Genomic DNA, 26,944 nt, shown 5'->3' with positions numbered 1-26,944 from the left:
TATAAATTTGAAATGGACATTTTAAAATAACTTTTGGGACTTATCTTTGAGAAATGGTGAATGGTTGCCTTTCTCCAAATAATTAAGGAAACTGTTTTCACAATACTACTTGCAAACCTATCTATCCTCAGAGTTGAAATCCAAGGAAATAGGTGTAGAAAAAGCCCAATTCTATCACAATGGTATGTGAATGTGCAAAACTTGCAGACCATTGTTTGACAATGGTAGAGCCATCAGAAACCATTTGTGAGGGCAATGCTGGAAATAAATATTTTGTTCACATGACAGCAACTAGGGTTCCGATAAGGAAATTTAGTAAGGCACATTTTTGGAGCATAAATGGAGAAACATCCAGACCAGCGAAAGAAAAAGATCTCACTTAAGAAACACCAGTAAGCAGAGACATGAGGTTGGCCTTTACCTCTGTATCTAAGGAACCAAGTAAGAAGTCTCACAACACCAGGTTAAAGTCCAACAAGTTTATTTGATAGTAAACCCACTAGCTTTCAGGGTTTGCCCCTTTGTCAGGTGAGTGGAGAGTTCTGGTCACACACAGAGCATATAAAAGCACACGCAGTTTACAGAATACTGATTAGAATGCAAGTCTTTACAGCTAATTGACTACCATCTAAGGAACCGTATCAGGATTTCGCTACGGGGGTCAGCTGCACATGACTGGAATGGAACAAGATAAATCTGCTACTGCAAGCAATGAACGACAATGAATCCGTCTTCCTAAACCTCCAGAATATTTCCTTCAGTGGATTAAAAGGATTATAGGCTTGGATCATTTTCCAGTCTTCACCCTGGGGAAAAGCAAGTGTGACCAAAGAATTCTCAAACTTTTAAGACCTAAATGCATGCTACTATTTTGTAATCACAATCTTTTCTTGAACATGTAAGTGTGATTGCATATATATTCCAGTGTTGAGTATGAAATATTTATCTTTCTTTTAAAACTTACAAGAAATCCTGTAATTTGTCCGATCCTGATAGTTACAGCATTCAGGGAGGGTAAAACATTTTCCTTTTCATAAACATGCTCTCTTTGGTCAGTCAAGAGGTGAAAAATACAGGGAACCATCCCTATCATCTCTACTGTCTGTAACACTTCTACTTTTGCTTCAGATTTCCTGTATCTATATTATTTTGGGTATTGAAATGTAAACACAGCCTTAGACTTATTGTCCTTAAAGCTACACAGGTTAAGAGACTTGCTGAAGGTCCTCCACTCCTCCTCCTCCTCCACCAATCTTAAAAGAATAAGGCTGGTCTGACACAGCATTAGAAGTTTATAATCTGGAACAGTATTGGACATGCTGACACTTACATAATACTCAAGCTCCTCCTACAACTGAACACAGATCCTCTTTGAAAAACAAGTACAGAAATCCCATGTTCAAACTTTGCACAACACTGATGCCTATGAAACATACTCCCATATGATTTTACCTGCAAGACTGAATTATCACTTGCTAATTTAGGATTGTTGGTACATTCACTAGGTGGTGGGGAATGTGCAAGCTATGAGATGGTACCATACACAATTCCTTTAAATGATTTTATCATCCCAATGACCTATAATGGTCTATTCTGTGCTGCAGCTGTACTCCAGTTGCCCCTGGTTCCGCAATGTCTTAGTTGTTTTGCAAAACAACTAACACATTGCACAGATATAATGTTCACTATAAAATTCTGGAGGAAAATACCTTACAACCGTGTGGTGAGGTACCATCTTTCAGTAAGGTACTGAGGGCAAAATCGGCTGGTTTTTGTTTTCACATATACAATGGTCCCTCATCTGGAAGTGTAGGATTGACTTTCTGAGGACATTGGTGAGCCTTACCTGTCACTGGGGTATATTGTGAAATGGTGGGCAGCTATTATGGATGAGACTCCATATCATTCTGAAAACAGACCCTTTTTAATTGATCTCTCACACATCCTGTCTGAGGACAAGATCAAGTGGAGGTGGGCACTGAAGGTGGCATCCTGACAATGACAGACAGGAGACACACAACAGAATCGAAAGCCTAGAGATCCACACTTCCGTTAGGAGATCATCTACCAGATTAGATAACAGAAAGAAACAAGTTATCCTTGGTTGTATAAAAGGAAGTAAATCCTAAATGATAACATTCTTAATAAGACAGGAGCAAGAAGAGAGACAGAGAAAAATCTAGTATGCAGCCACATAAAGGAGTGAGTGCAGATGGAAATGATGATTTTAAAAAAACATTAATCAAATTCTGGGCCATTCAATTTAGAAGCAATCAAGGGATGTTGAACTTCTATAAGACATTTATTAGGCCACAGCTGAAATATTGTTTGTAGTTATTGTCAATGCTAAGGGGAACATCTCTTAGAGATGCAGGTGGGACACTGCGAAGGTGCCCCAGGTTTTGAAGAAAGGTTGGAAAAAGTAAGGTTAAGGAGAAATCCAAGTGAACTTTTAAGTTATTTTTTTCTTACTCTTTCATGGGCTATGACTAGGCTAGCATTTGTTGCCCACCCCTTGAGAATTTGGTGGTGAACTGAGTTCTTGAACGGTTGCAGTCCATGTGGTGTAGGTATACCCACAGCGCTGTTAGGAAAGGATTTGGACCCAATTATAAAAAAATGTCGAGATGGTTAACAATAAAAGTCTGTAGTTGCTGAAAATTCAGTAACGGGGTCCACAGACTGAAGATTATCATTGAAGAATGAAAAGGGAAATGAGAAGAAATGATTTGCATGCAGGATGTTATTATAACAAGGAATGCTTAGCCATAAAAGGTCATTGAGGCAAAGACTAGAACTAACAGAATTTAAAAGAGAATTGGATAAGTATTTGATGAGGAAGATTGGAAAGGAAATCTGATTAGAGTAGACTTGGTGTTGAACTGCCAGCACAGACACAATAGGCCTGTAGTTCAATGATTCTGCACAGCTAATTGTGGAAATTCACAAACTGTGCCTGACATTTTCCATCCATTCATTTTATTAAATAGAAAATCATGCCTTGAGTATTGGTGATTTTCCACTATGAAGGCTCCTACCTACCATCATGAGCATCTATAGACTAGGCCCTTACATTAAAGGCTCCAGTTCCCCAGAACACCCACACTCATTAAGCCTGTCAGTGATAAGTTGATTCTCATTGCAATGAAGCTGAAGTTCTTTAAAACCCATTCTGTTACTGAAGTCTTCAGCACTCTTTGTTAAATGAAAAAGATCTGCATCAAAAAGAACCGAAATAATGATGTTTATTATTCTTTGGAACCCACTTTTAAAGGCTGCTACTAATCAATATTTTTAAAAGGTGTTTTCACACATTCAAACCTTGCCAAGACCAAGGTAATTCTTTTTAATGCAAGTTAGTCAGAAAGATGTCCTGGAAAGACTGGCTAATCTGAGTGGATTAGTTGCCTGGTCCGGATGGCTGCTAAAGGAAATGGAGAGAGCAGAAATCATAATTTTCCAATCTTTCAGAGTTTGGGAAAGTAGGAATTGTGATATTGTTGTTGAAGAAAGGGAGTATGGACAAATAGGCAAGACAGTTTAACATCAGCAGGGATAAAATCTTGGAGAGGTTTGCATTAATTAAGGAGATCCAGCATGAAAGGCAGATTGTGATTGACTGGTGTCATTAAACTTTTTTGATGAAGTAGTGGAGGGAGTTGATGAAGAGAATGCAATCAATGTTGTCGATATGGATTTTTAGAAAAAAGCATTTGACAAAGTACCACATAAAAAAGCTGTTTAATAAAATCAAGGTTCATGGGACTAGATGGGATACTGTCATCTTGGATTAAGAATTAATTATTATTTATTAGTCACAAGTTACAATTAATTACAATAACACTGCAATGAGGTTACTGTGAAATTCCCCTAGTCGCCACAGTCCAGCAACTATTCGGGTTAATGCACCTAACTAGCACATTTTTCAGAATGTGGGAGGAAACTGGAGCACCCAGAGGAAACCCACGCAGACATGGGGAGAATGCGCAAACTCCACACAGACAGTGACCCAAGCTGGGAATTGAACCTGGACCCCTAGCGCTGCAAAGCAGAAGTGCTAACCACTGTGCCACCCCACCACTATGCTACTGTGCCACAAATATTGGCAGAATTCGTCCATAAACCTATCCGTGGATAGGTTTATGGACGAAAAGGGATTGGTTTAGGTTAGTGGGTCATTGTTTTTTAACTGGTCGGCGCAATATCGTGGGCCGAAGGGCCTGTTCTGCGCTGTAATGTTCTATGTTCTATGAATTGGCTTAAAGGCAGGAAACAGCAAGTTTTAGCAAGTGGTTGTTTTTTCAAACTAAATGTTGCTAAACAGTCATGTTCCCCATGGATCTGTGTTAAGAGATGTGACAAACATGAAGAATAATTTTAATTGACTGTAACATGATGTATGTATGGCCAAAAGATAAAATACTGCAGATGCTGGACATCTGAAATAAAAACAAGAAATTCTGGATAAACTCAACAGGTCCTATGGAAAGAAATAGCATTAATGTCTCAGATCTAAATGAGTTTTCTACAGAACATTTAGAAGAACTTAGTTACAAGGATTGGTTGGAAAGGTTGGGATTATTCTTGGAGCACAGGAGATTGAGGGGAGATTTGATAGAGATGTATAAGGGAGACAAGTAATAGCTGTTTCTACTGACCAACTGTGGAAGAGCTAAGGGACAGAGATTTAAGGTATGAACAAGAAATGCATGAGAGATATAAGGTAGAACTTTTTAATACAGTCAGTGGTAACAACCTGGAGCGTGAGGGTAGTGAAAGAAGAGACAATGATTCGAAGAGGAAAATGGATGGGCCTTTGCTGGAAACTTGAAGGGTCATCGGGATAGAATTGGGAAATTGGACAGACTGACTAGCTGTACAGAGGGCTGGCAAGGATTCAATGGGCTGAATGGCTTCTTTCTGTACCATTATGACTATGAGAATTTCATGGAATTTTAGAGGGAAAAAGCTTTATCAGCAACACAGCCAACGTCTAAATGTAAAAGAATTGGCAAACTTGAAAACAGAGCAAAGGTCTTGCACAAGTGCTTCACATATCTGTAATGCATCCTTTTGTCAGGTTAGCAGCAATGTAGTAACAGGGCACATTGGAATATGATACAACAGTGCTAAATTTTCATGCACAAGCTGTGGGAATGATGACTTGAATCCCATTTATTATAAATTATTTAGCTGTCCAATAAATGCAATTATCTGAACTCAAGCACATTAAAGGAACCATCAAATATTTATTGATGTCACCGTGAGTTTTTACATGTAGATGGCAAGAGGCACTCATTCATTTATACATATCAAGAGTTCTGAAGAGGTTCTTAAGAGATCGTTCATACTTTTCAGTAAATATTCGACATATAATCATACTAAGATGCCAAATGTTTCTACATTCTATTCCATGTACCATTACCCAATGACGTTGTGGCCAACTCTGATAAAGGGAGATTTAGAATGTGGATAGCTGATCACTCAGTGGTCTCTAAGTGACTGGTTGTTACTCTGGTATATAGTCATTCTGGGTGTGCTACCTGGCTGTCAACCCTAGCTCCATGGGCTCATCAATATGTTCCAAGAATGCTGTTAGACCATGTCTGAGAAAAGAAAATGGACCAGGGTCAACAAGTTTAACATCTCAGTCAGACTGTTACGCTGTGTATTGACAGCAACATTTACCAAGCAAACATGAAAAGAATAAATTGGGACTGTCACTCTTAAAATTGTTGGTGGTAACTTGAGGCTTCTTATTTCAGGAAAATTAAATCACAATAAAATCCACTGCCCAGTCTGGTGAAAGGGGAACCGGTTTCACTGCAGCTGAATGATTTGAAAGTTTGCCTCAAAGGGAAGAAATAAGAACAGAAAGAAACAATAGATGTTTTTTGTATTGTTGAGCAGCAACTCAAGCAGACCTGGATTTCATAGTCCATTTTATTCTGGTTACATCAATGCTCCATTTTGGAATTAACACAGATTTTCAATCTGCCTCATTCAAAAAAGCAGAAAACATGAAACTTTTTGTGCTGCTTACAATAATGACAAATAGACATAGGAACATGCTAAAATGACACAAACAGTAATTTATAATTATTGGACTGGCTGCAACAAAATATTTAGTTTTATCCCAGCAACTTCTGGCAAAACTTTGAAATGACATTAAAAAGACAAATGTTTCTGGAGTTTGATGTATCCAAATGTACACAGTCATGAAGCCAAGTGGTCAGAACCTCAATGATCCGCTAATGTTATATGCTTGATGCCTTTTAAGATGCAGCAACCAATTAAAGCTACATTAGTGCAGATTCCAGGAGCAGTAACACAAAATGGGAACACGTGGGTAAGCAGACATTAGCAGCCATACACTCAGGAACTCCTTGCATCCCACTTTGGACGAACCAAAGCTTCTTTTTACAATCAGTTCCAAAAATACAAGCCTCACAGTCACCGCCATCCAAAAAGAAACTTGCTACACCAGTGACTACAAGACGCAGCTTTTCACATCACTATAAACAATCTGGCAAAGATATCTTGCTTCAGCAACTCTACACATAAAAACATCCATTCCAACTCCTATCTAAATACTGGGGGGAGTATAGGGGGTTGTTGGGAGTGGTGGTGCTGGGGGAGCAACTCAAGAGGATGAACAGTTGGGGAAGGGGTTGAGTGATATGGGTGGGTTGGGGAACCAAAGAGACTACTGCTCCACAACAACAAATAAAGAGTTCATGTAAGTGGGCAGATAATTGGACAACCAAGTCTATTGATTTGCCTAGTCCCCAATCTTGTTACCATGCTGTTAACTTGAAATCAGTGTTGTTTCTCAGATACCAGGCTGATTGGCCATTCCACATATAGCAGCCTAGATGACGATTGTTGGCAGATTATTTAATACAAGGCATCCCTGCCAACCTGACCCTATCAATATTTCCCAGCAGCGATTTGAAAGGACAGTTTTGGCTAATTTTCCGTCTTGCCTAATTTGTGGGACTCCAGCACCTCACTACTGCCCTGGTCAAAAATCAAGCATCTTAACAGTGATCGGGGATTAAAGAATGAACATTCCAAGTTAGCTAGATCACAGACCTATGAACTGTGGCTGTCAGCTTTTATTGACAATTGCTCAATTTACACCAGTTATCACTGTGGTGTTTCCCGGTCGTGAAAAACATTTCTTCTAAGCCACAGATTGTACAATGTGCTCAGCTGTGCACTCCCACACCAGGGCAACCTTTATTGCGACAGGCTTTCAAATTACATGGTAGAAGTGGCATCATGATGAAACTTTTAATGTAATAAATGATCTTCCATTATAATTCTAGTTCTATATTGTGCAGTACAGAAGAGCTAACAATGTGAGCTATTAAATGAATACTGAAAAGTTACCAACTTGGTGAAAAACAAAGTCTGTGTGGGAAGGAAATGGTCAACTTAAATCAGTTACTGTTCAAGTCACTTCTGACTAAAAATATATTCAGGCTTTCCTTTGCTTTTAGTCAGAAAATGAATATGTCAGTGGAACTTAGAGTTTTGCTTTAAGGCAGAGTTGAAACTGAAAAACATCCACCAACAACTGGGAAATGTGACAAATCAACACAAGGCCTTCATCCCATCAGTCTAGGATTAATAGTCACGTGAAATTAGTTTCTGAAGTTTTTGAATAATACTAAACTAATTCAGCACAAGTGGACAGAATTCGCCAAACTGCAACCATCTGGGAAATGGATGAGTCACACTGTTACAGTGACTAAATCATGGTTTGCAGTGATCTGACACACTTCAGAGGCTTGGACAATCTACAGGAGACACCTCAAAGCACTAGAGAAATCCCAGCAGCAATGTCTTCACGAGATTTTCCTAAACTTGTGGCAAGAAAGACGATTGTATAGCAGCAACCTCTCCCAAAGCAACCTGCCCAGCATCAAGGCACCAATCCCCATAACCTGGAGGACATGCTGGGCAGTACATATCATTCATGATCCAGAATGCCAAAGCAACTGCTCCACTCAGAACCCGATTGTGACAGGAGAGGCCTAGTAGAGCAGTGGAAATGCTTTAGGGATGTCCTTAAAGCATTCCTGAAGGGGTCAAACCCAATATCCATTCACAGGAGTCCATGGCTAGTGATCAATCAAAATGGAGAAGCCTCATCCAGGAAGGGACATGTCAAATTGTTTCACTGGCAACAGGCAGAGGTGGAATTGAGGCAACAAGGGGAACTCTCAAACCTCCGATCAACCCATTTACCCAACCCTTCAAACATTACCCCAACCCCCACCCCATGTGGCAGAGGCTATAGATCAAAGATTGGACCTATCTCACCAGAGTGAAAGTTCGATCCGAAGGGATTGCCTATGAGAAGAGGTTCTTCTTTTTGGGGTTAATGCATGTTTTGGGCTGTGGAGAAGGGGGTTTAACCCAGGACTAAGCCTGAAGTGTAAGTGCACAATACTGGCTCAGTACAAAAATTGGAATTTTCAATTCCAAAGCATTGACACCTGTCACCTTCCTGAATACAAAACAAATCCAGTGATGCTGCAATAAGTACAAGTTTCACTGAATAATGTCAGAACAAAGAGTATTCAGCAACCATGAAATTTACTGAGATTCCATTTAGTTTATTCAGTGGACTGTTGAATTAAAATACAGGAATCACTACGTACCAACTCCTTGATCAAAGGTCGCATTCATTGCGCACTGTCAGGGACACACCCAGTCATACCCAGCTCTAAACACCAAATTCTGCAAGAGTGCGTCAGCCAAATGTTTGTACCATGCTTAGTGAACCTGGGTGTTAACACTGGCAGGGTGCCTTTCCAATGGAGGTGAAACTGTTCACCTGAAACAATGCTTTCCTCCAATACATAGTTTTACCCTATTCAGTTAGCACTGGAATTCATGCAGAAAGCAAGAGAAAACCTGCATTTATGGAAAGTCTTAACACAACCTTCGGACATTCCAAAGTGCTTCACAGCCCGCGAAATATTTTTGAAGTGCAGTCACTGTTAAGTAAGATTAAATTCAGTGAAGTTGCTTAAGTAGTAAGGAACAAGAAGAATACTTTCAGGCAAGCAGGTACAAACATTTGGATTTTTAACTACTTTTAAAATTCTCCTCTTTGTTCCTACTATGCTGTGATATGTTTCCAGTCTATCCCTTGTTCTGCTGTGCATGCTATTCTCATTTAACCAGTCATCAGAAAAAATACAAACAGCCAAATAAATTTTCTTTTTGAAGAAGCTGAACAATTTATGAAAAAGAACCGGTCCCTGAGTTCTGGATAGAAAAGGGTTTACTTTTGTTGGAATTGGAATTGGTATTGGTATTGGAGAGAGTGGGGTGGGGGGCACGGGAAGGAGGAGGAGGAGGAAAGATTTTCGCCAATTTGCTGTGAAAGCTATTTTAAATACAGATACTTTTGCCAAAACAAGGAATTTGACCTCGTGATTTAAACTAATAAACCAGGGGTGTTGTGCAATAACAATATGAAGATGTTGTTATTGCACATGAAGCCAGACGATGTATCTGTGTTTCCACAAGGGCATGATTTGATGCAGTCTGCTTAGGATCCTGCCTATGCAAAACAGACTGTGACCGATGTGACAGCAGCGAAATAGGTTTAATTGATTCTCATGTCCTATGACTAACAGAACAGGGAGTGGGGTTGTGATTGGGAGGGGTGGGACAGGGTGGGAGAGAGAGGGGAGGGAAACAATTTTCACTTGAAGAATTTTAAAAGTTAAAGGAAAATAACTCACTATTTCTTGTTAGCACAAAATGTTATAAGATTTTAAATGAAGGCTATTTATTTTGGATAAGTTAGGTAGAAGGGGATTTAGCCAGAGCTAAACCTGAGGTACAAATGCACAATGCTGACTCAGAGCAAAAAGTGGAACTGATATAATTTTGATGAAATAAAATTTTAGCTATTTTGCTAGATAGTCATCTAATGTCTTACACAAAAAAACTATGCAAAATCCAAGTTTCATCAATAAGTTCTACATTCTCAAATAGGAAGCCAACGAGTCGCTTAGAAATCAAGACAGCTAAAATTTGATTTCACAGAATCCTGCAGTGCAGAAGGAGGCCATTAGGCCCATCAAGTCTGCACCAATGACAATCCCACCCAGGCCTCATCTCCACTTTCTCATGTATTTACCCTAGCTAGTCCCCCTGACATTAAGGGGCAATTTAACATGGCCAATCCACCTAACCAGCACATCTCTGGACTGTGACAGGAAACTGGAGCACCCGGAAGAAACGCACGCAGACACGGGGAGAATGTGCAAACTCCACACAGGCAGTGACCTAAGCCGGGACTTGAACCCAGGTCCCTGACACTGTGAAACAGCAATGCTAGTCACTGTGCCACCTTGTCACCCCTTTCACATCCTTTGATTCTTTTTTAGCTTTGAGTGCTTTGATGTGATCAATTGTACTTTAACAGTAAACATCTTGTTAACTGTAAATATTTATTTATATATATTTATACATTATTGGCATTTGTCCATCTTGGGAGATGATAGACTGTGCCCAGGGTATGTTTTAGACTGTGTCCATGATCCTCTTCTTGGAACTTCCTTATTGTCACAGCAGCAGCCACAAGTGTGCTCTGGAGCTGCTGGATCTACTCTAATCAGGTTGGCAGGGAACTCTCAAGAGCAGGACTCCCTCTCTCTACGGGCAGAAGTCCCACTCAGCTTGTTAAGACCAACCCCACTGTAGTATCGCTACAGGGCAGCACCTTTCAAGCTGTCAGCAGAGCAATATGTCCACCCCCATCCCCCAACCACTGTAAAATTCACCCAGTTATGCTGTGATTTAATGCATAAAAGAGCAGAACCATGTGAGTGAGGCGAGTCCCACTGAGCTGTGCAATAGGTGAGAATTGTTGGGTAGGACGGTGTGGTTGATTGACCATGGCTGAAGAGGGGTCAGGGAACACAGGGAGAGATAGAGCACCACTGTTACAGCCAAAGAAAATGCCATTTGTGAATCTGAGGGACAAAGCTTTCTTTAATATTTGCAACTGCAGAAAATTAGGGAGCTTGTATGAATTGGAAAAAAATGGCTGCTTAAGTTTGGAACATTTTGCAAGTCATTTTATTTGAACCACAGCAGGGAATGGCTGCTTTCAATAGTGTCCTCAACTTAAGCATTGTGCTTACAAATGTGTGGAATTGATTGCAAGAATGCCTTCACCACCAATCCAGCCCAAACCAGCATGGATTAGTTTTTACCAAAATGTGTAATTAGGAAATTGATTCATGCTTTAGTGCTATGCAAAATTATAAACCTGCCACCTCATTATGTTTTTGAAACATTGGTTCTGACTTCTAATTATGTATGAAAACCTATAACCCCCATCGTCTGCTGCAGGACTAATCTGCTGTACAGCATTCAGCTTCACTTCTGCCTTAGTTCTGATAATAGCTGGAGTTTTATGTTGTCTGGAGTGGGCATGTCCGCTCCACAGCTGAACATGTCAGGTACTGTTTTCAACAATTGGTGTCGCCTGTGTTTAATTACTACAAAAAAGCAGAAAGTACAAGTTACAACCAGAAAATTAAAATAATAATAAGGAAAACAGGAAACAAGGTCTTAAAGAGAGAGAAAAAAAACTCCACTCACCTGTCACTTTGCCAGAATGGAGATTATCGAAAAAAGGCATTTGATTTGAGATTTTGAAATAATGAGTGATATGTTTGGGAATGTGATGAAGTGAACTTGTTCCAAGCTTGCTTTTAGGTAGAAAGTGAAATGTTGGAAGTAGGAGTTAACATAAGAACATCTGGTATCCCACTCCCAGAAATATAAAGATATGCATCAAGAATCAGAGGTAAAGAAAATACGTTCAAAACCTATTCATACTGCCAGGCAGTACTCCACAGGAGTTTAACTAGATTCACCTCTTTAGTAATCTCTACTCCAAGTAGATGTCACTTTACCACCATTTGCAGATATTGACCCTATCCCCCTCCCACCCCCATGTACCTACCCTTATGTAGGTGTCACCGGATTGACCCATGTACCTGCTACTGAATCCCCCTACGTAGACATCACTGGATTCCACTATGCGTGTTCTACTAGATCTTGCTAATTTAAGGGCTAATAGATTAGCTCTTAAATATGTAGGAGCCATCAGATCTTTCTATGTAGGCATAACTAAATCCCTCCCCAGACATTATCAGATCCCCTTCTGCAGAAGCTACTAGATCTTTACGTGTAGATGTCATTATATCCATAGGGTAGAAATCCCTACAGTGCAGAAAGAGACCATCCAGCCCATTAAGTCTGCACCAACTCTCCCAAAGAACATCTCACACAGGCCTTCCCATTCCCATCCCTGTAACACCACACACTTACCAAGGCTAATCCACCTAACCTGCACATCTTTGAACAATGGGACAAGACTGGAGCATCCAGGCGATGCCCATGCAGACACAGGAAGAACATGCAAATTCCACATAGACAGCCCCTCAAGGCCTGAATCGATCCCAAGTCCCTGTCACTGTGAGGCAGCAGTGCTAACCACTGTGCCAGTCTAACGTATGTAGGCATTACCAGATCACTGTAAATAGCTAATATTAGATTTCCCTATATAGATATTACTGGATTTCCCTATGCAGGCATTACTAGATCACTGCCCTTCTACCAGCATTGTAAAGTCACTGATTGGTTACTGCACTATCAGATCCCCTACGTTTACATTACTGGATTACTATTTGTTCACTAGATTCACCTGTGTAAAATTTGCTGTATGTAGGCATTCCAGGATACCCCGGGAAGGTGTTAATGGATCACATATTTTCCAATGAATTAGTATTATTCTCTGAAGTTCTTTTCTACTCCTTATGCCACCAGTATACTTTTCTGTCAATTCAAGACTTAAAATATTTGATGCTCTCGATGTTGTCATTTTTACCAAGTACTGTTGAATATCAAGTTAACTTACGAGAAACCCAAAAAAACCATTCAAAAAATAAGCTAAAATATTGCCTGCTTGTTTTACAATCAAACACTGGAGTGGTGCCAGTTCGAACACGACAAGTCTTAGCAGTTGTGCGCACTCTTCCTCTCTGCTTCCACATGACTGCACATAAATCTCCATTCTCAATCTGTCCACAAGCTCAATCAGTAATGCTTTCTCGTTTATCTGACTGAAAGAAGCAATCCTTTCACAAATTTATGTAATTCTGCAGCCAGGCAGCTGCTGTCATCTTTACATTATTTCTTCCTTAGATCCATCGTCTTCCTGAAATCCCCCAATTCTCTCTTCCTCTTGTGAAACTGGGACCCACATCTGATGGTGAGAGTTGGATTTTCTAAATGAGAGCCCAGAAATTCACTAGAGTGCTGAAACACCCAAACCCCAGGGAAAGCATTGCTTGACCAACAGTTCTGACTCTCTGATTTCTTTTGTCAGTTGCACAATATTTACTTACACAAGATTTTTCAAACAAGAGTTTTCTGCTATTGATATTTTAAATAGTCTGGATGATTGACACTTTTTGTTTTGTAATAAAAATGAGTATTTTTTCAAGAAAGTGGAAAGTTATCAATGAATAATTATTTTGTTAAAGCTTGTTTTACACATCCTATTGTCATTAGAGGGTTCATTGGTGCTACACAAAGGTCCAGTGGATGAGTGGGGAAGGAAATGTCATAGCTTGATGCATGATTGGATATGGAAAGTGTGCCAGGAATGAGGGGCTGTGAAAGGTGAGAGCTAGAAGGTCAAGTCCTTCAATACTGAGGCGGCTCTTTCAGACTGCATACATCCGGCAGCCCCTTGGCTGCCTGCAAACTTTTTCCGGATTGGCTGGCCTGACTATACCACCCGCAACCGCACTTCCCCCACCCCACCCCACCCCTTTCCATGCACTTTCTCTCAAGGCCAGCAAATCAAGCTCGGAGTTTTCCCATCTTCCATGACTCATCTTGAGGATAAAAATCCAGGCTACTATGTCCTTCAATATTTTTCTTTTTAAAAACAATATTGCAGCTCTTTCTAAAAGAATGAATGGCCTCTGGTTCAACGAAGGTTTGCTGCACAGAACTCCATCTTGCAACAATCCTCTGCATACTGACTTTTTTCACACTCAGCTGAAATTATTTTTATAATGTTGTGATTGTCTTTAATTTGTGCCCTTTTATTCCTCAACCAAGAGAAACAGTTTTCTATTTTTAATATAACCCTGCATTATCATCACCAGCTTACCTCAACCTTCTCAACTCCACTGAAACATCCAAATGTTTTCTTTATAACTGAAATCCCCACCCTTGGTACAAGTGATATTTTTGTATCCTTTTTATGTTGGAGCATCCAAAATGTACACAATACTTCAACCATAGCCTGAAGTCTTCTACATGTTTACAATACTTCCTTGCTTTTGACTCTACATTTCTGGATATAAATCTAAGGATTCCATTAACCTTTTAATAAGGTCACTCTTACATCTTTAACGATCTGTGTGCTGTATGTTCAGGTCCCTCTGTTATGTGACTCTATTTCAAATCTTACCACTGAAAGTAACTTTCTCTTTCCCTTATAATTTTTCATTTTTCAAAGCTGACTGGCATCTGGTTACCCAGCTAGTAAACCCAAGGTCTCCTGCAGTCCTCCACTGCAACATAACTCCTTAGTCCAGATCATTTATCTGGACATATTAAAAGTGCCTTCAACACATACTCCTATAAAAACTCATGCAGCACATATTGCCAGTTCAAGAAAATACTCTGCTTGCTTCCTGTCCTTTGACCTCCTCCCAATCCAGATGGGAACATTCCCCTTAATTTCATAATTATTTCTCATAAGCCACTTAATTATCTTGTCAAATACTTTTGACAAATGCATCGAAACCAGAAAATTATGTACCCAGGAATGTACCCAGCATGTTCTGCTTTTGAGAAATCTGTGCTGCCTTGCCCTGATTAACTTGTGTGCTTAATAAGAATAGCTGACCTTAATTTTTTATCATCTCCCTGTCTTTGGGAAAAGGAGAATCACGTTTGCCATCATCCAGTTCTCTAACATAATTTTCCTTTCCACGTAATCTTAGGCAATTATAATCAGACCCTCCACCACTTCTTCCCTAACCTTAATCACTTTAAAATATGCATTTCTCAGATTATACAATAGGGATATAATGAAATTTGAGCTGCACGAGGTGCTCAGCAAATTAAACGTGTTAGTACTCACAGCTCAGTCTTAACTCTCTCTCATCTGTATCAGCATTGGTTCAGTGATATTTCTCTCACCTCGCTCAGCTGTGGCTCAGTAGTATCTCTCAGCTGCATCGGACATAGCTCAATGTTTACTCTCTCACCTGTATCAACATTGGCTTGGTGGGAGCTCACTCGTCTCTATCAGTCTTGGCTCAATGCAACTCTCTCATCTGTAGCGGTCGTGGTTCAGTGTTAGCACCGTGTGTAAGTCAGAGGTATGAGTTCAAGCTCTCTCCAGAGACTCAAGTATATCATCTAGGCTGTGCGGTGTGAGGGAGATTGAGATCAGAAAAGTCAGGAAATAGTAGAGCTGACTGTCCAACTTTTCCCTCATTCTGCATCACTATCCTGTCCTATTTCACGCAGAACAATGAAGGAAATTCTAATATGCTCTGTGCGATAGTGCTAACCCGTTAGAGATGTCATTTTTCAGATGAGGCATTAAATTGAGGTCCCTTTTGCCAGAAGTTAGCATTCATTGGAGAGCTGGGCAGTTTTCCCATGTTGTAATTAACATTTATCCCTCAGCCAACATCTAAAAACAGATTTAACTGGTAATAGATTGCTGTTTTTGGGATCTTGCTGTGCACAAAATAGCTGCTGTGTTTCTTATATTACACTGATGACTGACTTGAAAACATTGCATTGGCTTGCTGAGATGGTGAAAGGTGATGCATATGAAAGTCAGACTCTGATGGAATACCCTCCACTGACATTCATACTCCACCACATACAGTGGCAGGGTCTACTGGCTTCACAACACCATGAAGTAGCTTACCAAGGTTCCTTCTTCAGTACCTTCCAAACATACAACCTCAGAGGACAAGGGCAACAGACACATAGGATCACCTGCAAGTTCCCCTCCAAGCCACTCACCATACACACTTGGAAATATATTGCCATTCTGATGTTTCTTGATTTTTAGAAGGCGTTTGACAAGATGCCTCACAAGAGGTTATTACAGAAGGTCGGGGGCATGGAGTTGGGGGTAGGGTGTTAGCGTGGATAGAGGATTGGTTGTCAAATAGGAGGCAGAGAGTGGGGGTCAATGGGTGCTATTAGGATTGGCGGTTGGTGACTAGTGGAGTGCCCCAGGGGTCGGTGCTGGGGCCTCAGCTATTTACCATTTATATAGATGATCTGGAGGAGGGAACCGAGTGTATGGTGTCGAAATTTGCTGATGACACCAAGATTGGTGGAACGGCAAATTGTGCGGAGGGTGTGGAGAGTCTGTAGAAGGATCTAGATAGGCTGGGCGAATGGGCCAGGAACTGGCAAATGAATTTAATGTTGGCAAATGTGAGGTTGTCCACTTTGGTAGGAATAATGGTAGGAAGGACTATTACTTACGTGGCGAAAAACTGCAGCATGCGACGGGGCAGAGGGACCTCGGGGTCCTTGTGCATGAGTCGCAAAAACCCAGCCTGCAGGTGCAGCAGGTGGTCAGGAAGGCAAATGGGATGCTGGCCTTCATAGCGAGGGGGATTGAATATAAAAGTAGGGAAGTCTTGCTGCAGCTGTAGTGGGCACTGGTGAGGCCGCAGCTGGAGTACTGTGTGCAGTTTTGGGCACCGCACTTACGCAAGGATATTTTGGCCTTGGAGGGAGTGCAGAGGTTTACTAGGCTGATGCTGGAGTTGAGGGGGTTGAACTATGAGGAGAGGCTGAATAAACTAGGCTTGTACTCGTTAGAGTTTAGAAGAATGAGGGGAGATCTCATTGAGACATATAAGATGTTGAATGGGATGGATAGGATAGAGGTGGAGAGGCTCTTCCTGCTCAGAAAGGACAGTAGGACTAGAGGGCACAGCCTCAAGATAAAGGCGGGGGGCGGGGGGGCGGTTTAGAACGGAGTTGAGGAGGAACTTCTTCACTCAAAGGGTGGTGAATCTCTGGAATTCTCTGCCTGTTGAAGTGGTGGAGGCTGCCTTGCTCAATATTTTTAAGACGCGGGTGGATAGGTTTTTGATAGGCAAGGGGATTAAGGGTTATGGGGAGAGGGCGGGAATGTGGAACTGAGCCACGACAGATCAGCTATGATCTTATTGAATGGCGGGGCAGGCTCGAGGGGCTAGATGGCCTACTCCTGCTCCTATTTCTTATGTTCCTTCACTGTCACTGGGTCGAACTCTTGGAACTCCCTCCTTAACGGTGCTGTGGGTGTACGTTCACCACAGGGACTGTAGTGTTTAAGAAGGCAGTTCACCACCATTTTCTCAAGTGCATGTAGGGATGGGCAATGAATGCTGGCTATTAATTAAAATAATATATGCTTGATTGCTCATTGCATTTCTTTAGCTGATTTTCGTTGATGATGGATTTGTAACTGAATTCTCAGCTAGCAACTGTTTAATTATTTCATCTTTTTTCTTGATCCTGTCTGCCGGTTAATAAGATCACCAAATCATACCACAAGGGATTTCAGGATATTCAAAGAGAATATGAAAGGCAAGTAGTCTAAGCATGTCCTTGAGACCTGTGGAGATCATTGCAGTCAGTCTGAATCTACATTTCTATTGCTTCCTAAAACAACACATCCATAGAAGTAAATTCGGCTTTAATTTTTGGGCTGGTTATTTTAAGATTTATGGTAGATACATAAAAAGCTAGCAATGTGGATCTACCAACAGTTAACAACTTAATAATTATTTTTCTTCCCCAATTGTTATGCCAGCTGGAGATTTTCAAAACACCTTCCTGAACATATCAGTGGATAAAAGATTCTTACCACTTGCAGATTTGAATCAGAAATATATTGCTGTTCCTTCACTGTCAATGGGTCAAGATTCCTGAACTCCCTCCCTAACAGCATTGTGGGTGTACCTACATCACATGGACTGCAGCAGTTCAAGAAAGCAGCTCACCATTACCTTCTCGAGGGGCAATTAGAAATGGGCAATAAATGCTGGCCTAGCCAGCAACACCCACAAACTGTGAATGAATTTTCAAAAATCTGCATCTGGTTGTGACTAACTTCAAATTAATGCAACAATAATTCTCATACATTAGAATACATCCACACCGATTCAAGATCCACCCATTGTAAACAGCTAACAAGGCTCTCCCAAAGAATGCAACTTGTTTCGGTTGAGCAAGTGTATTGCTAAAACTCCAGCACAGTGCAACATACATAACTATCTCCAGCTGAATTACTGATCAGAACTTTGCGTTCTTCTATATATTTAAATATTACCGTACAGGACATACACAAAATGCTGACTCCAAACTACAAATACCTGGGTCAGACTGCAGAATTTCAACTTTATCCTGCATTTTTCATGGTACAGAACTTCAAATATAGCACTACATGTGCAGTACTGCATCCCAAGCAAAGACAAAAGATCCCAAATTCAGTTCTTAAGTTTGCATTGCTCTTAAGTAATCAGGCTAATCTTTGCAAAATGTGTAAAAGATGCTGGCTTATTTCTAGTAAAGATTGTATTTTATATAATAAAATGTTCATACTTAGTGTAGTAGTTCATCTAAACACCAGTTTCCCGTCACCGACGCCCTTTATCGTGAACCAAAGGAAAGGCTTCTCTGGCAGCTTAGTCAGGTAGTCTTCGCCTTGGGACCTACAATACTGGCCCAAGTTACAGGCTTAAAAACCTTTGTTGGCTGTTTCCTCTTGGACAAGTATCCACTCTCTGAATAAGGTAACTTGTACCACATGAAACCCATGGTTAGGTCTATTAACCATTCTCTATGGATTTCTTGCCCGTTATAACATTTCTCCCACCCTTAATTCTGTGTCTCTCCCAGTACATCCACCGCGAGAGCTCCTTTCCATCACCTGGCACTCAGGCAGAGGTCCATCGAAGACAGGGCTGAGTCAGCTGGTGAAAATTGAACAGGAAACCTTCTCAGAGGGAGCACTGCAAAGTTACCGATGCAGATCCCTCCTCAGGTTCTACTTCAGCCCAGAAGCCCACTTCTACAGCCTAAAGAACAAGGACTACAGATATGGCCCATTCTGCAAATTGCACAGGTCTTAAAAGCTCAAGCTTTCAGGGCACCACAGATCCATCTTCTCCAGCACGGACTAAGGGACTGGCCTGGCTCTTACCTACCTAGGTGTAGATCTTGGCCTTGGCTCCTTTTATTTTCCCGAACATAATCATGGACTGATTCAATCTAAGTCCATGGTCATCAGGAGGACTGAACACCTGGAGGAAGAGGAGGATATGTAACTTGAGTGAGAAGACCTGAACATCTTCAAGAAACAATTTGCGCTGGTACAGGATGTTTAATATTGAAACATGTCCCAAAATATAATCAGTTAAGAAATAATAGCTGCTGGTTACGTAGCAACATGGAAATAGAGTAGGCCAGTTAGCCTCTTGAGCTTGTTCTGCTATCCAATGTGTAACCTGGAGCTGATGATGTATCTGCAAGTCACAGGTTTAGGAAGCACTGTCAAGAAAGCCCTGCAGACTTTCTGTATTATATATTTAGGGCACAGTACAGTCACAGACATGGGTGGTGGAATGAGAAGATATTTAAGTCGGATTGCCAATCAAGTTGCATGCATTGTCCTGGAAGAAAGCTGTAAGCACTGAATTAGTACATGCAGGGTTAAAAGGCAAACCACGGGTGACCTGAGGGCTCACTTGTTACCTTGGTGATGGTGACTGTCTGATATTTGGGTCACCCTCACTGGGCTGGACTTGGCCTGGTCAGCCCTCAGTTTGCTCATTGTCTAATATTTCTCATTCAGATCCCAGTTCCTCTAAAGTTAAAGCTCCCCTCGATTGCTGAACCCCCACTTTAAATCATTCCCTAAGTTTCTTTCTAAGCACTGGGGAAGGGGGGGGGGGGGGCAGTCACACTGGAGTCTTCGTACAGGTTGGGGGTTTGAGGGCAAGCAGCACAAACCATGTGTGCATAGACATTTCCATACCATGTAACAGTCTGCTGGTAAACAAGCACCCTCATGGGGAAACTAAAACAGAAACTGCTGGAAAAACTCAGCAGGTGAGGCAGCACCTGTGAAGAGGGCAATAGAGTTAATGCTTCAAGTCTGTGCCCTTTCATCAGAGCTGGGGAAACATTTGAGATGGAATAGATTTTGAGCGAGGGGTGGCTGGGATGAAGACAAAATAAGAGGCTGTGATAGGAGAAATAGGAAGACAGGAGAAACTCGGTGACAAAAGAGTATTCCAGGTCAAAGAAAATGGTGATGGGGCAAAAACAGAGACAGAGTTGTGAGGGTTGGTAATGGATTGAGAATACATTGGGGAGGCCTTGGGGCTGTGGGGATTTAACAGGGAGTGTGGGGCTTGGGGGATTTAATTGGGGATATCGCTCTCACTCACACAATTGCTCTGTAATTTCAGTTTAAAGAGGGCGTATCAGAGGCTGGGCTCTGACCCGGAATCCGCCTCCACTACCGGGCCCTCCCATCCCCTCAGGGGGAACGGCTCTCCAAAATGGGTACCGTCCACGTGACTCAGCAACAGGCCGGAAATGTTCCGGGTTGCCATGGCGCCGTTTCCGGCGTATGGGGGGGCGGGACTTTCCCGGTGACGCGTCTCCGTCTCGCGCGCGCAGCCAGGGCTGCGGTGACGTCACAGAGGGGTTTCCCCCAGGGTTCCCTCGCTCAGTGCTGAGTGTCAGCGGCCGGGAGAGGGGGAGGAAGCTCTCTGCTGTCTGTGCCCAAGGGGCCAATATACTGTCAGCACTGCCTTGATGGAGAGCCGGCCTTTGGTTTCTGTACACAGGGCAGCCACTGAAATAACTTGCATTTTTCTACCCCAACACACAGTAGCAGCAGATATCCCTCTTATCAGGAACATTAGGAAGATGGCTTAGTGACTGCTATGCGTTTATATCCTCGCCTGTTGCAAAGTCCATACAGGTTTATTATCCAATCTAGCGCATTCTGAATAATCACTGTGAATTTATACCTCGGTTGGCAAATCGGAGCCACATTCTAAATCTGGCAGGAGAGGCCTAATGAGAATACCAAATAAGGAGTTGGAATGTTTCTCTCCGTTAATTGTAGGTTATCGCTGCAGCAGAAAAACGCAAACACGCACTTAGGGAATGAAATTGAAATGGATTTGGCAGAGCAGTGAGTCAGAAAGTGTGCATTCGCCTTTTGAGGTCATACTTCAGACCTAGCCTAATAGGCTGGAGACCTTTTTGAGCAGATGTTTTCATCTTGTAGCATTTGGAATTGTTTGTAAAATCTCTTATTATGGGTACCAAGCCAACCTCGTAGTAATATTTTCGCAGCACGATCACAGTAGCAAAAGAAAATGATTGCAATAACACCCTGGATGTTACATACCAGATCACTCAAAGATGAATTGACAGGAATCTTGCAGATAAGCAAGAGGCGGCACAGTGGTCAGCACTGTGCCTCACAGTTCCAGGGTTCAATTCCAGCCTCGGGCTGTGTGGAGTTGGCATGTTCTCCCTGTGTGTGCATAGGTTTCCTCCGGGTGCTCCGGTTTCCTCCCACAGTCTAAAGATATGTGGGTTAGGTTGATTGGCCATGTTAAATTGACCCTAGTGTCAGGGTGATTAGCATGGTAAAGATATGGGATTCAAGGGATAGGGTGGGATTGTGGTCAGTGTAGACTTGATGGGCCAAATGGCCTCCTTCTGCACTGTAGAAGTCTATGATTCTAATCTGTTCTGGACAGCAATTTGATGAATGTCCCACATTGAGGGAGATGTTGCTCTTTATGCTTCAGAAGCTTTGCAAATAAGTAAACTGAAATCTAGAAAGTGTGATGGTGATAACACTCCATGCCGCATGAATTAATAACATCAAAATGGCTGCAGTGTAAAACCAAAGATTTTTCAGGGCTGAACACTATAGTCCCTGAAATTCAAACACTTTTCATGCATCAGTGCACAGAACCAAACACTTGTGTTATTGGTCACTTTTCCAGTGGTTAACTGGACAAGACAGGTCATGGATTACGATCATCCTCCTTCATTAACCCACCCACTTCATGCCAAACAGCTCTTATTCAAGTAAGAATTGATTTCACCATTCAGTGACGCATTCATCGCAGATAAATTAACCCTTTGCTGGTAAATTTCCCTAACACTGAGGGTGCTTCTGTTAATTTAGTAAATAATTATCCATCAATGGCAGGTGAAGACATAACAAATAACATACACAGATGACCCGCCCCCCCACAAAGGATGAGGCTTGCTCTTGCCTTTATTTTGTCGCCATTAGCTAATGGTTAATAAGAAAGTGGTTTTCAAAGTTTGGTCTGGAAGTGATCCTGGGGCTGGTCCAAAATGCAAGTCACCATATAAGAGGACAGGCTGGGATGCTCATTCCCTCTCGTGTGAACTTACAGAGCCAGACTAATCCCCTGCGTGCATGACTCGAGCTGTGAAAAGCACAAATAATACTGATGTAAACAAGATTTATTGTTATTGTTGGTTTTGTTTGACTAATATAAATGTGGGAAACCTTGTGGTGCAGTAAGTAGTGTTCCTACCTCTGGATTCAAATCCCACTCCAGGATTTGATGGCCATGAATGGTCATTCATTACATAGCTAATATGAGCCTGTAAATCCTTCCAATACACCTAATGGCAGGCAGTAAGAGTGGTTAGCCACACTGCAGAATGCAATGGCAAACTAAAGCAGTATTTTGCCAAGCATTATCAGGCAATCGTCTCCAGCAAAGTCATAATTCCATCTTTTACTCTTGTTCTATGCTCTTAAAACTTAACTAATGCTTTTAAACTTCAATATTGCACTCTGCACCCTCTCCTTTTCTTCTCCCCTATGTACTCTATGAATGGTATGTTTTGACTGCATTGCACACAAGAAATAATACTTTTCATTGAATTCCAATACATGTGACAATAATTGTTGCACTAGATGATTTGGTAATACTAAATTGCCCGTTGCTGTCTCAGGATGTGTAGGTTAGGGGGATTAGCAGGATAAATAAGTGAGGTTATGTGGATAGGGCTTGGCTGGGATTGCTGTTGCTGCAAGCTGGATGAGCTGAGTAGCTTCCTTCTGCACTGTAGGAGTTCCATGAATAAATCAAATCAATGGAAGTCAGTCCTTTCAAATGGCCTCTTGGGGCATGCAACGTGGGGGAGGAGGAAGAATATAGATGTAAATTAAGCATTAATTTCTCAGGAGAAGATAATGCAATGATTTTTGGACCACATACATTATTAAGTGGGCCAGTAAAATTCAGGCCATTGATTTAAACCTAGATGTGACGGTGCTTTGATTATTGCCCAATTATATATTCAGTATTATTATTAACTGTAGATTTGGACTTTTTGCACATCATATTCACAGCTGCTGTTCTGACTGAACATGAGAGATGTGCCACTACTAAAAATACAGGTATGTTTTTCCCTAAGATAAAAGCAAAATACTGCGGATGTTGGAATCTGAAACCAAAACAGAAAATGCTTGAAAATCTCAGCATGTCTGACAGCCTCTGTGCTGAGAGAACAGAGACAATGTTTCGAGCCTGAAGTTGGCTGAGGGACATAGTACCTGATTGATGACAGATGGGAAGACACGATTAAAAGATGCATAAGCAAGTTGGATATTGTCAAGTCTGCATGATCTTACAGTGCCTATGTGGAGAATCAAGAAGGACTGAGACTTTTGAATCATAGAATCCCTATAGTGCAGAAGGAGGCCATTTGGCCCATTGCGTCTGCACTGACCACAATCCCACCCAGGCCCTATCCCCATAACATCATGTATTTACCCTGCTAGTCCCCAAGACACTAAGGGGCAATTTAACATGGCCAATCAACCTAACCTGCATCTTTGGACTGTGGGAGGAAACTGGAGCACCTGGAGGAAACCCACACAGACACGAGGAGAATGTGCAAACTCCACACAGACAGTGACCCAAGCCAGGAGTCGAGCCTGGTCCCTGGCGCTGTGAGGCAGCAGTGCTAACCAGGCCCAATTGTTTTGAGAATGGCTGCATCAGGCTTTGAAAAGATGGAATGGAGCAAGGAATTTGGCTTAATGGGAACTGCTTCCAGGATTTCTCTGGGTAAGGGAGTCCAACAGTAGAGGGTATAGGTTTAAAGTGAAGGTGAAGGTTTAAAGTGAAGGATCTGAGGGGCAACCTTTCACACAGAGGGGGTGGTGTTTATATGGAATGAGCTACCAGAGGGATTGGTAGAGGTGGGTACCATTACAACATTTAAAATACATTTGGAGAGATGCATGAATGGGAAAGGTATAGAGGGATATGGATCAAACAATGGCAAATGGAACTGGTTCAATTCAGGAAACCTGGTCGGCATAGATGAGTTGGGCCAAAGGGCCTGTTTCCATGCTGTATATCTCTATGACTCTATGACTCGTAGCCGAATGCAATAATGAATTACTGGGGACAACAGGAGGTAGAGGCAGGCCACAGAGTGACTGACTAACGTGTCCACCCATTGTAAGGTTTCTCAGAGACCTGCTGGTATGTGTACCAAGGGGAATGTTACCAAATTAGACAGACTAATTTGGGGTTATTCATTTTGGGGAGCTGTTGAGAATGTTTGTAATAGAGTGTGTAAATGGAGTTGGTTTTCTTTATTCCTACCTTATGATGTATAAAGTACTTTCTCCCTTCAGTAAAGTTATTTTTCTTTTTACTTTTTGTGTCAATTGTAATTGTTATATTACTCATGATTATTTTAATTATTATTCAATATTCAATAAAATTGTTGTTTTAACGCATTATTTGGCATTGTTACTCACTCCTGTTATGTCCAGAGTATGGCTCTGAATTGAAGTGAGACACCAAAGGGACTCTGACGCATGCCCTTACAACACCTTCCCTCTGAAATTCCTGAGAGACTGGACATCACACTGGGCAAGGCAATCATTGTGAAAGTTTAGCTGCACTCATTGTGTAACAGTGAGGAGGCAATAGTACTCGACCTCCAGCTGAGGATTGATTGACTCTTAGTGAAGGTAGACCTAACACTGTATAACCTCACCCATTCAAGATATGCCATTGTGTGTCGGTGATTGACTTGGCTCAAGGGGCATCTCACTCAAGCCTGTTACTCACTCACATCTACACTTCCATTCAGGATCAGAAACCCTGTTTCACCCAAAGACCCTGAGCCCCAGTTGTAGTGATCAGTAGCCTCACATTCACTGCCACTCTCAGCAGATGTCCCATAATTCAGTCTAGATTGGAGCATTAATCAACGAGTACGCGCTTGAGAAATTGTTGAACAGTTCTATCCCAATCCGATGTGAAATATCCGTAAACAAGAAGCCCAACTCCAGGGGCGGCATGGTGGCACAGTGGTTACCTCTGCTGCCTCACAGCATCAGGGATCTGCGTTCAATTCCAACCTTGGATGACTATCTGTTTGGAGTTTGCGCATTCTCCCCTGTCTGTCTGGGTTTCCTCTAGGTGCTCCAGCTTCCTCCCACAATCCAAAGATGTGTAGCTTAGGTGGATTGGCCTGGCTAAGTTGACCCATAAAGTCCCAACATATGTAAGTTAGGAGGATAGCAGGGAAATATGGGATTATGGGAATAGGGCCTGGGTAAGAGAGTTATTGCAGACTTGATGGGCTGAATTGACTCCTTCTGCACTGTAGGGATTCTATGATTCAAATTCCAGATTACATTGATGACTTTTAAAAGACAATCAGACAGACTGTCTGCCATATGTTGTACATTCCCCACAGCCAAGGGGGTCCCAGTACTGGGTGGTCCAGTGGGTTGGATATTGACTTTTATCATTGCAACTCTCATTTGAATCTGATGGGAATCCAACGTTTCTCTATGGAGAAGGTGCAGGATTGGAGGGGCCTGGAGGGGGTTAGGGAGGTGGCTAAAGTTTTTAAAAAAGTTTTTCTTTAAAGTTTCTTTTAGGAAGTACAACTCCAGCTTAAAAAGTGACTAAATCTAAACTAATGTTCTGGGGACATGGAGTCAAATCCCACCATAGCAGCTTGGTGGAATTTAAATTCAGTTCATAAAATCTGGAATATGAAGCCATTGTCAATTGTTGAAAAAACCCATCAGGTTCATTAATGTCTTTCAGGGAAGGAAATCTGCCATCCTTACCCAGTCTGGCCAATGTGTAACTGCAGACCCAGAGCAGTGTGGTCGTCTTTTAACTGCCCTCTGAAATAGTCTAGCAAGCCATTCAAGGGTAACTAGGGATGGGCAACATCCAGTGACACCCACATCCCATGAAAGATTAGATTTTTTAAGAATCTGGTTTTAATAGAGGCATGACTAAGAATAAATGAGAAGTATACTGGGTGAAATCATATATTCATTAATTACAGGAGGGCATACAGGCATTGCTGCAAATAATTTCTGCAGGAGATGTTAATGAGTTGTTGGAAATTGGCTTTAAATTGGCACTGGATGAACAGTACTGGACTCCTGGACTTGAGAAACTGACCAGTCAAACAGGTGTGATTGAGCTGTAGTTCACCTGGGTATTTAAACTTGTCATCTGAATACAAACTCAATTATAACAGCCTCTGCTGTCTCAGATCACCCCAGCAGGTGTTTGGCAGCGAGCATTTGTCCACATACAGTTTTCTTCAACCTTAGATGATTCCAAACACCACAGCTTGCTATGGTTCCTGTTCTGACCAAGACCCTAAGCAACTACAGAAGGTTGTGAATGTAGCTCAGTCCAACACTCAAACCAGCCTCCCATCCATTGACTCTGTCTACACTTCCCGCTGCCAGTATAATCAAGGA

The 26,944-nt window shown here is 41.8% G+C and overlaps 1 long non-coding RNA gene across 1 annotated transcript; it reads right to left on the bottom strand.

Annotated features, from left to right (window-relative positions):
* Positions 1–447: 447 nt before the first annotated feature.
* LOC145353423 (uncharacterized) lies at positions 448–22,221 on the bottom strand. Its single transcript, XR_013888697.1, has 3 exons — positions 20,553–22,221; positions 19,308–19,403; positions 448–806 (listed from the first exon to the last, which is right to left on the bottom strand). It is a non-coding gene; the product is annotated as an uncharacterized LOC145353423 (long non-coding RNA).
* Between the last annotated feature and the right edge of the window lie 4,723 nt (positions 22,222–26,944).

Source organism: Carcharhinus amblyrhynchos, chromosome 15 (assembly GCF_965287045.1).
Source record: "Carcharhinus amblyrhynchos chromosome 15, sCarAmb.v2.hapA, whole genome shotgun sequence".
In the NCBI taxonomy this organism is placed as follows: Eukaryota; Metazoa; Chordata; class Chondrichthyes; order Carcharhiniformes; family Carcharhinidae; genus Carcharhinus; species Carcharhinus amblyrhynchos.
The sequence above is the reverse complement of the archived record's forward strand: the minus strand, read 5'-3'. Positions and strand labels throughout refer to the sequence as shown.